The sequence below is a fragment of the Panthera tigris genome, chromosome A1 (assembly GCF_018350195.1).
Source record: "Panthera tigris isolate Pti1 chromosome A1, P.tigris_Pti1_mat1.1, whole genome shotgun sequence".
Taxonomy (NCBI): Eukaryota; Metazoa; Chordata; class Mammalia; order Carnivora; family Felidae; genus Panthera; species Panthera tigris.
In genome coordinates this window covers 117,013,394-117,031,071 of record NC_056660.1, presented here as the reverse complement: position 1 = coordinate 117,031,071, position 17,678 = coordinate 117,013,394, and the positions used below count along the sequence as shown (strand labels likewise).

At 46.4% G+C, this 17,678-nt stretch overlaps 1 long non-coding RNA gene across 7 annotated transcripts in view; it reads right to left on the bottom strand.

Moving 5' to 3' along the window:
- LOC122238590 overlaps positions 1-17,678 on the bottom strand; it is a 54,924-nt gene that overhangs the window by 13,099 nt on the left and 24,147 nt on the right. For 3 of the 7 annotated variants that reach the window (XR_006217571.1, XR_006217567.1, XR_006217568.1), the window contains exons 3-4: positions 13,230-13,397; positions 1,909-1,953 (exon numbers count right to left, since the gene is read on the bottom strand). The exons of 2 other annotated variants lie outside the window; for them this stretch is intronic. This is a non-coding gene — a long non-coding RNA (uncharacterized LOC122238590). The remainder of the gene's footprint in view (positions 1-1,908; positions 1,954-13,229; positions 13,398-17,678) is intronic. 2 more of the 7 variants (XR_006217569.1, XR_006217575.1) reach the window with 2 other exon arrangements.

Sequence of the window (17,678 nt, the reverse complement as noted above, 5' to 3'; positions counted from 1 at the left end):
CTCTCTGCTCACCAGCCCTCCATCCTCACCCCTGTCCTCTAGAACTCCCTCCCAGACCAGCATCCTTTCCCCCATCCCACCCAGCCTCGGGGCATTCATCACTGGGTTAGTGATTTATCAAAGACTCCGACAGTGTCTGTTGGCAAAAATCAATCTGTGAAGAATGGGACCAACTCAGGGTCCCCTGTTCTCCTGAGCCCCCCACCATCAATCTGCCCCAGAGTAACTCCATGGCTCTGACATCACCACTGCCACCAGCCTCACCCCAACCTTGTTTGGGTCCTTTTCTGTTCTTAGAAGGGAGAGAGGGAAGGAAGAAAGAGGTGAATTAGTGTCTTCTCTCAGATGTTTATTTTGTTGTTTTTAAGCGAGAAAGTCCCAGCTCTATTAAACGCAATCAATAGTTGGCCCAAGAGAAGCTTCCCTTCTCTGAAACATTTGAAATCTGGTCAAATCATTTTGCCCCAATACAAAGTAATTTATCAATTTCAAAACCCTTCTAATCAGTAGAGACTATGGAGTTCCCACTCCTGCCATCTTCAGCTGCAGTGTGCATACACACACACACACACACACACACACACACACACACACACACTGTGCACAATGCACAAACTCCTCTATTCTCTCTGGACACCCCCCCCTTCCTCCTTCCTCCATCTTACCTCCCAGGGACTACAGAATGTCCTCCCCCTCAGCTCAGCCTCCAGGCTGGGTGCCATCCTCAGTGTCTCCAGCCCAGCCTGTGTGCTTCTGGCCCAGAGAGACTATAGGCCCCTGCAGGTCTGCTATGCTTAGCCCTGGGGACCTGGAGGTGGGCATGTGCCCAGCCACAGAGGGCTGCTGAGTGCACTTCTCTCCACCCAGGTAAAAAACCACGTTAAGGGATTTCTGTTTATAAACAGAGCCCAGAACTGGAGCCAGTGGGCTGGGAGGGGCCTAGAGCCACCAAAATCATTCCCTAGGACCTTGGCTCTGGTCTCCAACGGGGCAAGCAGGATCAGCTGTCTGGAGAGGGGTTTGCTGGCTGAACCTGGGGATGATGTCACAACACTCTCCTGCCTCTGAAGCTGCTATTTTTGCCCTCGAGGACAGCCTGTGTCTAAAGGGAGAATGCGACAGTAGTGAAATCACCTTGCAACTCACCCTCACGCTCCTGGGGAAGAGCGGCTAGAGCCTTTGCCGCTCCATTATATTGGATTCTCGGCAGGTCTTTTGTGGCCACCAGCTGCAGTGGCCAGATAGGCCACTGACCTTTGTGGGGGGCACCTACTGAATAGTTGATTCAAATGCTCTCCCTACAATGGACTCTGCTCATTGCTCCCTCAGAGAGCGACTGAGGAAATTGACTCAGCGAGCCAGGGGCCTGCCCCACAGGGGAACTCAGGAGCACAGATGGCACATAAGCTTTCTGAGACCTCTATCACAGAACAGTCAAGCCAGGGGCCTTACTCTGACCTTCAAGGCTCTCCATCAGGCCTAACCAAAAACCTTCAACAGACCTATAACAGCATGCCTAGGACTCTAGGCATTGTAAATGCACATTGTAAATATGTGTGCAATCAATGAATGTGCTGAACTCTCTGTGTAGTTCTGCACCTGCCTTGTGCCTCCTTTCCCCAAATCTATGCCAGCTCTTCTAGGGCTAGGCCCAATGGTTTCACATCTCTTTGGAGCCCTTATAGTTCCTCACCTAGGGCTCTGCACCAAGTAATATTAAACTAGAGTGAGCACAACGCTTATGGTTTATGAGGCATTTTAGTATTAACTGTCTATTCTGCAATAATGCTGGGGGTTAGCTATTATCTTGTTTTACACTGAAAGAACCCAAGGTTCTGTAGACCAAAGGCAGGCTGCCCCAAATGTGCTATTTTGGCATACTAACTATTCAAAATAAAAGTTACTTACAAGATAGTCAGTGCAGGAAGGACACTCAGACCCTCCTCTGTCTCCCTGAAATCAAGAAATATATATCCCATGTGAAAGGTACCCTCTCGGTAGAGGTAGAGAAACATCCTTACCACCAGAGATGAGAAATTTAGAGCCGAGAAGACTACATAAACAACCCTTGTAACTTATTCCAATTTACTAGCCCAGCCTAAATTCTGACGAGAATTCTTTACTAATTGAAGCTCCCAAATTGGAGTTTTCTTTTTCCTATCAACTCCTCACAAATGTATTGTCTCTTTGTCTGAAAAGTATAAAAAACTGCCTGCCTCTGTCATTTCTTTAGGTCTTAAATTCATTATTTGGCCTCCCTGCACATGTAATAAGAGTTTTCATTTTTCTTCCTGTTAATGAGTCTCATGTAAATTTAATCCTTAGTCCAGCTGGAAGACCTTGAGGGCAGAGGAAGAATTTTTCCTTCCTTTTACTTCAATGCGGTGAAGTAATATGTCCCAAACCACACTGAAAGTAAGTGATAAACCTGGGATGCCAATCCAAGTTCTCTGAATCCAAATCCTAAAATCTTCCACATCATTCATTCATTCATTCACTCACCATACAGATGTGGAGCATCCTTCTTATGGCAAACATTAAGCCTTTTTTTATGGCAATCTAAAACCAAGTGACATCCCTTTTCCTTAGGTTGGGAAAAGAGAGACTTCAGGGTGAAGTGCTTTGCCCAAGGTAAGACAGTAAATAGGAGATGGAAATACATTAAACCCAGGCCTTCTGATCTTAAATCTGGAGTCTTCCACATTGCACCACACTGCAGATTCATCAAGGGCTTGCTATATGCCAAACGCTATACCACAGTCTTCGCATTTGGCATGCTTCTGTTAGTATTCCCTTCTATATGTGAAGAAAACAAAACTTTGAAAATTACCATATTCAGAGGCCAGGCTGGGATTTGAACTCTGTTTCTCTGACTCCAGAATCTGAGCTCTAGGTTACACTGGCTTACTGATGATGATAAAAGCACTCATTACACATCCAAATAACTGATGTTTATTGAGTGACTGTTCACAATAGATATAAGGTTCATAGCTGTAAACTCTGGACTTCTAGGCTGGCAGCTGGCCCCTGGCCCATACTATTCCTCATAACCACCTCTGTACCTAATAATAACTGCCCACATTTCCTGAGCATTCACTTCATGTCAAGCACTGGGCAGGGCCCCTTATGTGCACTCTCTCTTTGGGTCTACATCATAGATATAATTTTCCTCATTTGAAGGGTGTGGAAACCAAAGCTCAGAGAGATTCAATCACTTGTCCCTGGCCATACAGCCTATCAGAGAGATGTCAGTGTAGAAATGTCATCTCGTTCTTCCACCTTGCAAGCCATTTGGGGACAGCCCTCCGATCCTAGCTCACCACTATGACTGTACATGAGGATTATAAATGTCATTTCCCCAGGAGTTTGGGAAGAAAGTAGGAATATGGCACCAAGGGCCACTGCAGCTGGAGGGAGTCTTCAATGCTATAGAGAGTAGAAAGGCACATAGATCCAAGACTAAACCCTGTTGGGAGAAGTGTGGTGACTGACACTTACTGAGGAAGTGACTGAGAGAACAGCTGACTTTGGGGAACTATAGTGCCCATTACTGGCTTGGATCCCCCAACCCCACCCCTCTGAGGCTGAGGACTGCCCCAGCCTCCTCCAGAAGGGGCCATTCCTCTACCCAGAGAATGGCTGCAACATGAACCAGCTCCAGCCTTGCCCCGATTGCTTCCCACATTGATGGATGAAAGTGCCTCCGCAAATTGGAAAAATAACTAATGCGCTACTCCCAGACCCTGCTGCCTGTGAGTGGAGGGGGCACTCCACTTCTGGGTTAGCCCAAGAACTGGGAGGAATCAATCCCCTGAATAACAACCCAAAGCAGCAGCAGGGAGAGGCTCCCAGCCTGGTGGGGGTGGAATTACATTTCCTACAGGGTATTCTCGGTGTCGCCTCTCATCACCATAATATTTACATCAAATGCAAAAGGCCTCTTTGGAATAAAACCCTGAGGTTGTAAATGCCAAATCCAAGAATGTCAGCAAATGCAAAAGATCAGGTTCTTTGAGCAGCAGTCTCTCCCTTCCCACCAGGCAATGCCTGCCACAACCCCCTGGGGTGACTGGGTGGGCTCCTGAGCAGCCCTGAACCTAGGCCAAGATCGGGAAAGGCTGGGAGCATGCAGGGAGCTTAAGGGTACCCAGCTCTGGTCCAGAGATGGCAGGCAGCCTTGTCTCTTCCACCTGGCTTCGTGCAAAGTTTGAGAAAATTGTGTTTACACATACTTCCTATGAGAAATGCAGCCAGGTCATCTCATGGACAGACAGGTGGACTCTCTTCTATGGAGAGAGCCTTAGGGATCAGTCTGCAACCCAGTATCATAGTTTACAGCCCAGTGGCCAAGCTCTCTTCCTAGTGGGTCCCCTTCCTCCTCTAGCTGCCTCCTTGTGGCCCAGGAAAGCTTTTCTGAGGTCATTTGTCCATCAAACATTTATTGAGCACTTACTAAGCACCAGGCCCTGGGGATACAATGGTGAAAGGAAGGAGCTTCCGTTCTAGTGGGTAACACACATGGAGCAAGTTAACATATAAATAACTTCAGATGCTCTGTGCTCTAAAGAAAAGAAAGTGAGATGAAGGGACAGAGAGGGACTGAGGAAGGCCACAGTTGCCTGAGTAGTCAGGGAAGGCCTCTCAATGAAGGAAGGTGGTATCTGACCTGAAGAATAAGAAAGAGCCACCCCATGAAGATTTGGAGGGTAAGTGTTCCAAACAGGGGATCAACAAGTGTAAGAGCTTTGAGAGGAGAGTGAGCACATGGCGGGCGGGGGTGAGGTCAGAGGTGCAGGTCATGCCAGCGATGGAAAGCAGAAGGATTTCATGCAGAAGGCACCAGGAAGCCATGGGAGTGATTTAGAAAGGGTACAGGACTATATGATTTACATTTTTAAGTCCTGCTCAGATAAGAAAAGTCTTGGTTGAGTTCTGGTTTCACAACCTATTCACTGTGTGATCTTGGGCCAAGTTCCTGCATTATTAAACTTTAGTTTCTTTAAGAACTTCCCAGGGAGTCAGAGGATGACATGAGCTAACATGCACAGTATGTCTAGTTCAGGACCTGGTGTCAGTAGGTGCACAATTAATGTCCCACCTTGTGTCTCTCCCACTCTGTCTTTCCTCTGAGCCCTAGCCCAGGGCCAATCTCTGTGCGGCTGTACACACTATGTGCATCCAGAGCTTAGTGGGGTCCCACCCCTTAGGTGACGAGATGAGACTGCACATGCTCCAGGGGCCACATGCTGCCAGTGGAGTGGCCAGGATGCCTGGGCACATTTGCATGCAGAACTTCTGCATCTCCATGTCATTCACTGCACCAGTAGGGCAGGCACAGCATCCAGGAGAAAGGTCACCAGTGCCACCTGAGGATGTTCCTCTACACTCATCTGCAATCCCCCCACCCCTTTGTGCCTAATTTTTGACTCCAGTAGTTGCCTGAGGAAGAATGAGAAAAAGCAACTTGAGGGAGCAACTGGAGGGAGCAAATGATAAAGGGCTTTGTCAGGCAGTTGGAGATTAAGCCAGGGCTGAGAGCAGAAGGGGTGACCCCCTCTCCTCACTGGAGCTGGGCTCACACTGCATCCAACTCCAAAGTGGGGAGGGAGTGGCAGCACTGAGAGAATCCCCCCAGCAGTTGCCTGTGTAGCCACTTGTCCCCCTGACTGTCTTCAAGAGACAGGGCGCTTCTCTTCCTTCCCTCCCTCCCTGCACTGGGCTCCACAGAAAGGATGTGATGAGGTTAATTAATTGCTTGTGGAAAGTTCTTTAGAAGGAGGAGAAGGAGCAAGGGAGCCATCATGTCTGGGAGCCAGAGGGTTCTCGACACAGTATTAACAGTGAGGCCTGTCAGCAACAGTAGAGGTTGGGAGGGTGGGGACAGCAGAGTGGGGGTCGTGACAGTGGCTACAGGCAGGCACAGGAAGATAGTGGGGCAGCAGAGGAAAAGAACTTGGGAGAGGTCTCAGAGAATAGCCTCAGGTAAGTCTCCAATTCAGGAATGTTTGGGAAGCCCACAGGAGGGAGTTGGTTGGGCAGGGATGTGTGGGGGCCAAAGTTAAGCTCCCAAAGTTAAATGTTCTTTGTCCTGTCAATTCCTCACAAATTTATTGTCTCTTTGTCTGAAAAGAATAAAAACCAAGGGCGCCTGGGTGGCTCAGTCTGTTAAGTGTTCAACTTCTGCTCAGGTCATGATCTTGAGGTCCGTGGGTTCAGGACCCGTGTTGAGCTCTGTGCTGACAGCAGAGCCTGGAGCCTGCTTCGGTTTCTGTGTGTCTGTCTCTGTCTCTCTCTCTACCCCTACCCCACTTGCACTCTGTCTCTCTCTGGCTCTGGCTCTGGCTCTGGCTCTGGCTCTCTCTCTCTCTCAAAAAATAAACATTAAAGTTTTTTTTTTAAGTACAAAAACTTTAGGTCTCAAATTCATTACTGGGCCTTCCTGCACACATAATAAAAGTTTGGGTTTTTTTCTCCCATTAATGTGTCTCACGTAAATTTAATCCTTAGTCCCACTGGAGGACGTTGAGGGCAGAAGAAGAATTTTTCCCTTCAAGTAGCAAGGCCCAGGTTGAATCAGCCCAGGGTGTGAGACAAGGAGGAGAAAAAAAACATAACCCAAGCCACAGGTGCATCCGCCCTCCCTTCCTACCAGCTGAACCTGATGCCAGGAGGCCTCCACCATGCCTCCACTCCACTCCCAGCCCTGAGCCTTGGGAGATCTCCCTCTTTTAGAGATCAGCATACTTCATTATCCATGAGAGGCCCTCCTTCTGCCCATCCAGCTTCTCAGAAGCTCGTGTAGCTCCAATAAGTCCCCCAATGATATCCTCAATTTCACACATAGGCCCACTATTCTCAGCATCTCCACCATACCCAGAGGCATTAACATAGGGCAGGCTGGAAACAGGCAGAGAAAGCTAAAACTGGAGGAACCCAGAGGGTCCTGACTGAGGTCTGAACAGCTCCAATTCCTTCAACAGAACCTTCACAGCTCTCCCTGGGTACCCTTTCCTCCCATTCCCACCCACACCACCATCCTGCTGCCATCTTCAAGGCTTCATTCTGAATGTGAACATGTGAGGGTTGGTGACTCAGGTAGCTTAGATTACAAGCTTCCCCCAGAAAGCACCAGCCTCCATCCCTCCCATCCTGTCCTTAACACTGGCTCCGTCTGTTCCACCAGTCCTGTCAAGGACAGCCCCCCCTGCAATCTGACCATGGCAGCAGCTGGCAGGGCCCGGGGCTGCACTTGACATCCTGATCCAACCATATTCTCGGAGAGGAAGCAGGTTGAGAGTTCCGCATGCTTGCACACACCTGCACATACCATGCACACGCTCACTCCCTCAATGTCAGCCTAGACTAGAGAATTGGTTCTCCAATTTCCTGGGTCACAGACCCTCTGGCCATGATGAAAGCCAGGCACCCTCTCCCCCAGAAGATGTGTGTGTGTATACACACACACACACACACACACACATATATATTGCATATCTTATCAGGAAGGCCTGGTATAAGGGTGGCCTGTCCTCTGATTCCTCCCCTCAGTAACAATCCTTGTTCAGGGCTTGGGGTTCCCCTAAGAAGATATTTTCCAGGGAGGTGGGGATTTGGCTAAGTTGCTGGATACCCTTTTATTGGCTGAGTTTTGGGGACTCCCTGGGAGCAGTGTCAGGGGGGCTGGGCTTAGGGGCAAGAGGAATCTGAATCATCTCCAAGGACACTTCCAGCTTTCAAACTTGAGGACTCTGCACTTCTGTCCACACATGCCTCCTGCCCACCAAGGCAACTCAGGATCTTCTTGAACAAGGACAGGTGAGCTCTGAGCTCCCAGTGTTTATTTACCTGAGTCATTACATAGTCTGACCAGGGTTTTGCCATCTACAGTGAGCAACAAGCATGTAGACAAGGAAACTGGGCTCTGCCTGGCTTCAAAACTTCCTGAGATTGGGCACAAACCCACTGCTTTGGGTAGAATGCACACCTGGAGACCACATACGTGCACTGGCATGTAAAGCACACATACACAGTTCAAGACACACACAAACTATGCAAGAGCATGCAGAAACACACAAATCATAAAAACAAGATGAAACATGCAAAACTCCAAAAAGCATATACATGAATACACAAACTGTTCACATACACGCAGTCACGTCATGCAAACACACGTTCATGTTCTAACATGTAACTTCCATTTCCACCTCCTAGAGACTATTTCAGCTCTATTCAACTTTCTATTTCTCTCTGCCATGTTCTCTCTGTAGTCTGTTCACTGTGACAGAGTCACTCTTCCGTCCTTTTCCTCATCTGGCAGATCTCTAGTTAGCCTAGTAAACCTCTGTATTAGGGCTTTCCTAGGCCTGCCATAACAAAGTGCCACAAACTGGGTGCCTTATAACAATGAAAATTTAGTTTCTCAACAGTTCTGGAGTCCGGAAGTCCAAAATCAGGGTGTCAGAAGGATTGATTCCTTTCGGGGGCTCAGAGAGAAAATCTGTTCCATGACTCTCTTCACTTCTGGTGGTTGCAACTCTTGACATCCCTTCGCTTGTAGACACATCATCCCAATCTCTGCCTCTATAGTCACATGGCCCTCTTCCCATGTATGTGTCCAAATTTCTATCTTCTTATAACAACACTAGTCTTTGAAATTAGGGCCCAGCCAGCGTGACCTCATCTTAACTTGATGATGTCAACAAAGACTGTTCCCAAATAAGGCCACATTCACAGGAACTGGGGATTAGGACTTGAATATATCTTTTGGGGGGTGGGGACACAATTCAATCATCAACAGACTCTTAGCCAAATATTTCCTTTTCCTTTTTAAAGATTTTACTTTTAAGTAATCTCTGCACCTAACATGGGGCTCTAACCCACAACCCTGAGATTAAGAGTCATATGTTCCACTGAGCTAGCCTGGTGCCCCCCCCCCCCAAGTTTTCTTTTTTCTGTGAGTCCTTCCTTGACCTTCTCCCTAGACTGGGTAACATAAGCACTCCTGTCATGTGCTCCGCCATCACAACACTTAGCTCATATTATTGCTATTGCTTCTTTAATGGTCTCTCTTCCCAGCTCTGAGGGGCTGGGCAGTCTATTCCTTTTACTTACCATTGTAAGTCTAGCACCTGGGACAGTGCCCAGTTGTGACAAGGTCTCAATAAATGCTTGTTGAATGAATTAAACCATTTAAACACACAGTATAAATATGTTAATCATATTCACATGCTTAAGGGCATACTGTACATACGTGTACAGATATATAAATCAAGCATATACACAGATACATGAAAACTATATACCCATACAAATCCAGGCCTTGAACACAGTCCAGCAAGTTCTAATTAGTCAACCAATAATGGCTGAGTTCCAAAAAAATCCAACCCTTCTCTAAGTGCACTGGGAGAGGCAAAAAAGGGTCACCAATGGTCTCCTGTCCTCAAGAGATTGACAGACTAATTGGAAAAACAAGACTTATATATGATGAGAGATGGTATAGTATTTCATTCTATTTTGTGAGCTATGAAGGCTCAGAGGAAGAAGCTCCGTGGGCTAGAGTAATCAAGGGAGTCTCCTTGGCGGAGGTGAAGGTTGAGCTTGGCTCTCCTGTGTGGGTAGGCTTTAGACATAATGAAGAGAGAAGAGAGGAAATAGCATGTGTAAAGGCCCAGGGGCCCATTCATGGCACCAATTTAAGGGGGAGGATCCCATGCTAGTAGCTGGAGTATTGTGGGGAGATCCAGATACCAAAGCTACCAATGTCAGTCTAAGGATCTCCAGTTTCTAATGGCACCAGGTAGTTCAGTCTCTTCCTGCCAGGTGCAGGGAGTAATTTCTCCAGAGTCCTGTGACCTGGGCTTCAAGGGGCTGAGGGTAGGCAGAGATAAGCTAACTGTGTACCTCAAGCCCTGAGAACATGGGCACAGTCCCTGGCAGGGCTCCGCTCTTCCCTCAGAAGCTGTGGCAGGCAGCAGCACCTGCTGGAAGAACAGGGTCAAGCTGAATGACTGGTCCCTCCACCCATTCCTTCCCTGGGAGAGGTAAGTGACAAGCTGGCAGAAAGCTTCAGTGATACCTTTGTTGGCAAAGCAGCCCCTGTCAGCCACCAATGACAGGGTGGGGGCGGGTGGCCAAGGGGTAGAGAGAAAGCCTCGCAAAGCTCCCTCCCAGGCCCTGAGCCCTGACACCAAAAGTCTCCTAAGGGACAGACCATGCAGTAATGAGGAGCCACTCAGCAAGGAAGAGGGGCCACTGTGCCTGCCCTCACCAGGGAGGGTGGAGAGATAGTGAGCTCTTTCTTTTGGTACTGGAAGAAATGATAGTTCTTTCAAACTGCAGGGACAGAGAAGGGCTGAGCCTGGAGCTTGAGAAGCAAATAGAAGGCTTCTATTACATGACAGGCCTCCTCTCTCACTTTGAAACTGTCCATTTCTACCAACCAGAAGTGGTAGTTGTCATGGGAGTATGGAGAAGCCACTAAGAAAAAAGTGGAGACTGCCAGGAAGAGGAGAGGAGCTAGCATTTCAAAGATGGGAAATCTGGCCTGAGCACCTTTTTACTGTAGACACTGTCCCTGTCCCTTCATGTGCTGCTCAGAAAGACCCCCACTAGGGCAGAGGAAAGAGTAAGACAAGCTCTGTGCTTGGAAGGTGAAATGATTTTCTTGAATCTGCAGGATAGGGTTCGAAAACTATTCCCTAGGTAGACCTGGGTCAGTCACTGGAGAGCATCTGAGCAACCAGGTGGAGCTAGAGCCAGAGGGCAGTGAAGGGATGAACACTCACTGGCTTCCGGGCATCATCTGTGGCCACCTGCTCTGCAGTGACACTGGATGCAGCCCTCACAAAGCAAACAAGACGATGGTAGGTAGAATCTGAGGCCAACATTCTGGGCTTGCTTTAACGTCGTGCAGGGTGTGTATAACCCTAGATAGCCAAGCTCCTGGAGACCCCCAGAGTCCCCCATAAGCCTAGGAATGCAGAGCGCACTGTTGACCTTCTCCTCCTCTCTAGAGAACCAGTTTCCCAAGTCATAGCCTGGACAGTGAGATTGGTGGGGATGGGGTGAAGGCTGTCCTAGATGTCACCTTCTCTTCTTCTTAATCTGGTCCAGACCGCCCTGCCCTCATGGCTGCTGGGCCCCATGAGCCTCTGTGAAAACCCATTTCCTCTCCATTCAATGATACAGTCCCTCCCTCAGACTCTGACTTCTGTCCCACATCCTGAGCATTTCTAGGCCAAAACCTTTAGCCACCAGGATCACAGAAGCCTGCTGGCCCTGCAGCTCCAAGCAGGGAGGAACGCTAATTGGCATTAACAGAGACCAGGCCAGCAGCTCACAAAAGATCCTCTCTTCCTGACCAGAGTCATGCCTGGGGCACAGCCAGCTTCTGGTGTGTCTGCTCATGGGGGGGAGGGGATCCTTTGGATGATGGCAAACAAAGAGAGGGGAGTGCCCCACTGGGACTCTCCTGCTGGTGCTCACATACACTCAGCAAGAACATGGCCCTTCTTTCTGTCCCTCAACACAACTCCTCAGATAGTGCAGAGCACACTAGCAACTTTGTCTCCTTGAAGCCCACCGTATGTGCTCTTTCTAATCTGATCTCACCTGGAACAAAAAATGCTCTGAGGTCAGACTGCCTGCATTGATATTCCAACACCACACTTAATATGTGTGACTTAGACCAAAACATGGTACCTCTGTTTTCTTGTCTGTGAAAAGGGAATAATACTACCTAACTCACTGGGTTGTCATGAAAATGGAATGCTATCCAGAAAAAGCTCTTAGCATGGTCCCCAGCATGTAGTAAGCACTCACTCAATAAATGGTAATTGCAGTCACATGATTATGGTTATTATTTCTTGGACTCAGTTCCCTTTGTTGTAGAAAGTTCCCATTTCAGGACTTCAACATTGAGCATAGAGAATTAACAGGGCAGGCACCCCAGAGAAATTTGTTGAACAGATGGAAGGAAAGGAGGGAGAGAGGGCAGGAGAAAGGAAAGCGGATGTATTTGTATTTGTCACAGGTAAAACCCACTTTATGAGCAGACAAGAAAGACTCCCATTCAATACTCCATCTAATAGACTGTCTGTCACTGCCTAAAATTTCACCAATGTTGATTCATTCCTCTGAGTAAAGCACTGCCCACTTCCCACTGGTCTCCTTTAAGATGCAAACAGTCACACCTTAGTTTGAATGACTGATGAGAAGAGATGGTTTGAGGCACCAGAGCCTTTGTGGGGAGGAAAAGAATTTTGACAAGAAAGGTGCCAAAGGGATCATACAATTTTGCAGGAGGCTGGATCTAAGAAAATTGAGAGCAGGACACTGCAATTTCCCTTCGTAACAGTTCAGATGTAACTGAACCTCATATGCAAGAATGTCTTCCTTGTCTCTGTCCTAAATCCTTCATGCTATGGATTATAGGACAAAATGGTCAACTACTTCTCCACATTATAGGCCCAGCACAGAATGTATGACTGTATTTGTTCCTGAAGGTTTTCTTTTTCTCCAGGTATGAACTATCCACATGCAATCTCAATCCTAAAGTGATTTTCATTTACTGGGGAAATTTGAAGACTATCTCTTGCCAGTCTGAGGTTAAACACAGAGGAAAACCTAAATGCAATTTTCCTGTTTGAGAAGCAGTTACAATATTTTTAAGCAATTGAAGCTTCAAAATTTCAAATTCAACATGCAGTTAGGCCTCCACCACAGGAACTACAGATTTTGCAAAGTTTACAAAACAGTGGAATATCTCAGAGGCTTTTCCCAAATGCTGAATCTTTGAGTGTTTCATAAATGAAGATGTTCTGGGAGACTAGGTGCAGTTTTACTGCTGTTTGGCTTTTGGCTGGGGTCTTTTAAAGCAAATGTTACATGGGAAAGTGTAAGAAAGGTTCTATAACAAAGTGTCAGAACAATAATATATTTTAATAGCATTATTTATCAACATCTATTGGCATTTGGAATTAACAAACACTCTGGTCCATACCCATCAAGCATACATAATAAATTTAAAGGGCTTGTCTTGCCTTTGGTACAGTGAAGATGACCCACCTAGTATCCTTGTGTCATTTTGTAGAGGCAGACTGTTGGGGGTGGATAGAGAGAATAGACACAGAGACCATAGCCAGTTCCTACATTTTCCCTGGCCCATTCCCCAGGCCTGGAGAACCCAGTCTGCTTCATGAGTTCTCCCCAGGTCTCCTCATGAAACTCACCCACTACAGCAAGCAGACAGAGGGCTCTGAAGACATGTGAATCACACTATCCTTATGTCCATCAAGGCAACCAAAGGGCCAGCAGTAGGGGACCCCTCTCCATAGCCACAGTTGACTGGACCATTACCAGGAATGTGGTAGATGATCCATGGGCCAGGAACCTGGGGCCTGATGGGAGGAAAAAGGTGACTTGGGTCAATCAGATTTTCTCTTCAGGGAATCTATATAGACAAGCACTGTAACAAAGAGACTCATAGAGCAGTGGCTTCAACAAGATAAAAGATTATCTCTTTCTCATATAAAAGCCCAAGTGGATGCAGTAGCTCTGCTCCACAAAAATCCATAGGAACCCAGGCTCTTTCTATCTTGTTGCTCTGCCCCTCTGGGCATTACTCCTATTACACCATGACCACATTCCAGCCAGAAGGCAAGAAAATGGAAGGGAGAACACGGGCTTTCCTTTTAAGGGAACAACCCAAAAGTTGCACACATCACTTTTGCTTATATCCAGTTAGCCAGGGGTGCCTGGGTGGCTCAGTCCAACTCTTGGGTTCGCTCAGGTCATGATCTTGAAGTTTGTGAGTTCAAACCCCACATTGGGCTCTGCGGTGACAGTCTGAAGCCTGTTTGGGATTCTCTCTCTCCCTCTCTCTGCCCCCTGTCCCCAGTTGCTCTCTATCCCTCTCTCTCAAAATAAATAAATAAGCTTAAAAAGATCCCACTGGCCAGAATTTCATCCCAAACCACAGCTAATTGCAAGGGAGGCTGTATGGCCAGCTAAAAACTTCTACCACATTAGAAAAAAAGGAGAATGGCTATTTCAGGACAACCAGGGGGCTTTGTCACCGTGTGTGGAGAGTGTTCAAAGATGGAGTTAACGCTGAGAAAAGACAGATGAGAAATGGCGGGGATGTCATTGAGGCCTGCAGATCCAGCCATGCTTAAAGCCAGTTCTATTCTATTTTTGATTTGTCAGTTATATCAGCCAATAAATTCCTTTATTTTTCTATTATTATTAATTATTACTATTATTATTTTGTTTAAACTAGTTGGATTTCAGTTTCCAACACCCAAATCTAAAGAGTTCTGGCTAATTCATGGCAAGATCAGAAGGTAAAAATTCATAAGGAAGAAAGAGGACAAAGGTACAATGAAGGAAAAGCCAAAGTCATGAGGAAAGAGAACCTTCAAGACAGAGAAAAGCAGAAGCCAGAAGACATAGAGAAAGTACAGAGAGTCAGTAGCTGGTGACAAGGCAAGAGGTGGACACACAGATAGAGGCTAAGCTGCCTGACCAACCACATCCTCCTGCAAGGGTCCTTCCTGTAAAGCTACTGTGAGGTTGAAATTACTTTCTAGCTCAATTACAATGTATGGAAAGTTGTATTATTCTTCAAAATATTTATCCTCCCTCTTTTGGGTGCCCTTTCTAAAGGGGGAATACACTTCCCACTGATGTCAGGGTTGGCATAGGATTTACTTTGACCAATAAGATGTGAAGGGAAGGTTTACGACCCAGTGGGCTCCTTTGTTGGCCTGGGCTCCAGATTGAAGAAAACATGAAGCAGAGCTGCAGCTGACCTATGACAGACATGTAACATAAGGGGGAAATAAACATTTCTCATAGGCCTCTGAGATTTGGGAGTTGTTTGTTACTGTAGCATAACTTAATGTAAGCTGACTGATACACAATGTCTATAGAGTCTGTATTTACTGCAGTTCCTACTGATCTTGAAATTTCATATTTTCAGGTACATATTTCCTTGTAGTACAGCTTTTTCTCTCCTTATAACCAAGAGGTCTATCCGTGAAGCCAGGAATGACAAGCCTACATTTCATGATCAAGTGCTCCTTATTACCAAGTCCTTTTCCAATTCTTATTCCCCAATAATTCTGGTAGCCCCAAGAGGACATGGGACAGGTCTGATTATAATAAAACTGGGTAAGTGCATAATGTAAGTAATTTCATGTTTGTAAATTGTATAGAATTTTTGCAATACAAAATCAGAAATGGATCATTTTAACAATGCGGACTTCTCAAACTTAAGGACAATGTAGGTTAGAATACATGCTGCACTGGTGACGACAACAATGATGGTGACAAGAATTCATACAGCACTTTTATATTTCCAAAGCGTGTCACATATCTGCTTGCTTTAAATTCACAATAGCTTGTAGATGTTATCCCCATTTTACATATAGGGAGACTGGGGGTGAGAAAGTTGAAGAGACTTAACAACCTATGGAGCTGGCACCACATCTCCTGGCTCCTTGTCATGCCCCTTCTCCCCTGCCTGTTGCATTAGTCATAGCAGGCACCCCTGGCAGAAGAGGAGAGCACCCACCTCCATGACAGGTGCTTGGGAAGGGCAATCAGGGACACTGTGATTTGAATAAATAAGTGAATGCATGAATATATGACTAAATGAATGGATGGATGGATGATGAATAAATGGATGAGTGGATTGATGAGCAGATAAATGGCTGGATGGGTAGATGGGTGATGGCTGGATAAATGGCTGGCTGGATCTCTCTTGTATGGATGGACAGGTAGATGGATGGATGGATTTCTGTGGTCTAAGGGAAAAGACAGTGGGGTTCTCCCAGAGTCTGGAAAGCATGCACACACATTCCTAATACTCTACCACCAGAATACTCTATACTCAGCCAATATCTTAATGCTTCTTGCCCAAGCGTCTTAATTCTCCCTCACCCCCAAGAAACTAGAATATGTTTTACCCACAAGTTTGTCTATTGCTACTCTACAACCGATTAGCTATGTTCACTTCATTTCTCCATGCCTCAGTTTCTTCACTTGTAAAATGGAGATGAAAATAACACCACTTTCAGAGGGTTGTGTGGGAACACATAATATATAGAGATCATTTAGTAAAGTGCCTCACATATCATAAGTTCTCTATAAATAATAACTATTATAATTATTATTCCCTAAAGTTTAGGATGGTTGCCTGTGGAAATCAAGGTAAGTCCCCAGAATCATACCATATTGTGATTACGGTCTTTAGCCCTTTTTCATTAGTGGTGGAATCTGTAATAATACAATAACCTTTATTTTATTACACAGCCCTTGGAAATTGAGGGTTTCATCCATGTCAATTAATTCCTTCGCAGCCCACGTTGGCAGTGACAATCAGAATGTCAAAATGTCTCAGAGGATTCCTAGGAAATCTGAGGCACTTCACGATGAGACTGCCCGGGCCAGAGACCAGCCGGAGTGAATCCTTAATGCACTTCACAGGAAGGGGGACTCTTCCGAAATGCTAATACAATCAACCTGAAAGGCAAACTTCCAGCTTCCTGCTCAGTGATCAGACCTGCGCTCCCAGAGCTGAGGTGCTCTCCACAGAGAAGGCCAGAGGCCCTGCCTCCTCACCTAGTGCTCTGGGAACAGCGGTCCATCCTAAGTCCCCGAGCACATTGCAGGTGCTGGGCAAGGCTTGCAGGCACTTCCTGTTGCAGCCAGCCAGGGCAGCAACGCAGACTCACTCTGGACACAGAGTGTCCTAGGTCCTAGGTCTGCTCCATGGACACAGCAGGAGGAAGCTTAACCAAGAAACAACCATGGAGTAAAAAAGGAGATATCTGGACAAAGAGGAACTGCTTAACTCCTGGCATTTGCTTCTGGGACCCAGTTTGTAACATCCTCTGGAGCCAGACTGCTTCAGTCCAAACCCTGGCTTCCCTACTTCCTGGCTGTGTGGCCTTGGGTACATTACTTAACCTTGCATGTCTTACTTTTTTTCATTTGTAAAGTGCATCTGATAATACCTGCCTCCTGCGGTTGTACGAGGATTTAATGATTTAATAAATATAAAGCACTCAGAACAATGCCTGATGCATAGAGAGTACTAGACACATGTTTGCTATTTTTATCCATTCTTATATTCCTTCATTCATGCATACCTTACTTCTTCCACCCATCCACTTATTCCTGCACTCATGCACCTATCTAACATTCCTATCTGAACCTCTGATGAAGTCATGTTAAAAATGAATAATAAGGGGCGCCTGGGTGGCTCAGTCAGTTAAGTGTGTGACTTCAGCTCAGGTCATGATCTCACAGTCTGTGGGTTCGAGCCCCAGGTTGGGCTCTGTGCTGACAGCCCAGAGCCTGGAGCCTGCCTCAGATTCTGTGTCTCCCTCTCTCTCTGCCCCTCCCCTGCTCATAGTGTGTGTCTCTCTCTGTCTCAAAAATAAATTAAAACATTAAAAAATTTTTAAAAAGAATAATAAATATCAAAGTTAGGTTTGAGACTCAAAGAGCTACCGTGGATAGCCTAGGGAAGGTATACTAGCCCTCCATTTTATGCAGCTAATGTTCCACAAAATTTCCAGTTGTATGGAAGAATTAATATTGTGAAAATGTCCATACAATCCACAGATTCAATGCAGTCTTTATCAAAATGTCAACAACATGTTTCACGGAAC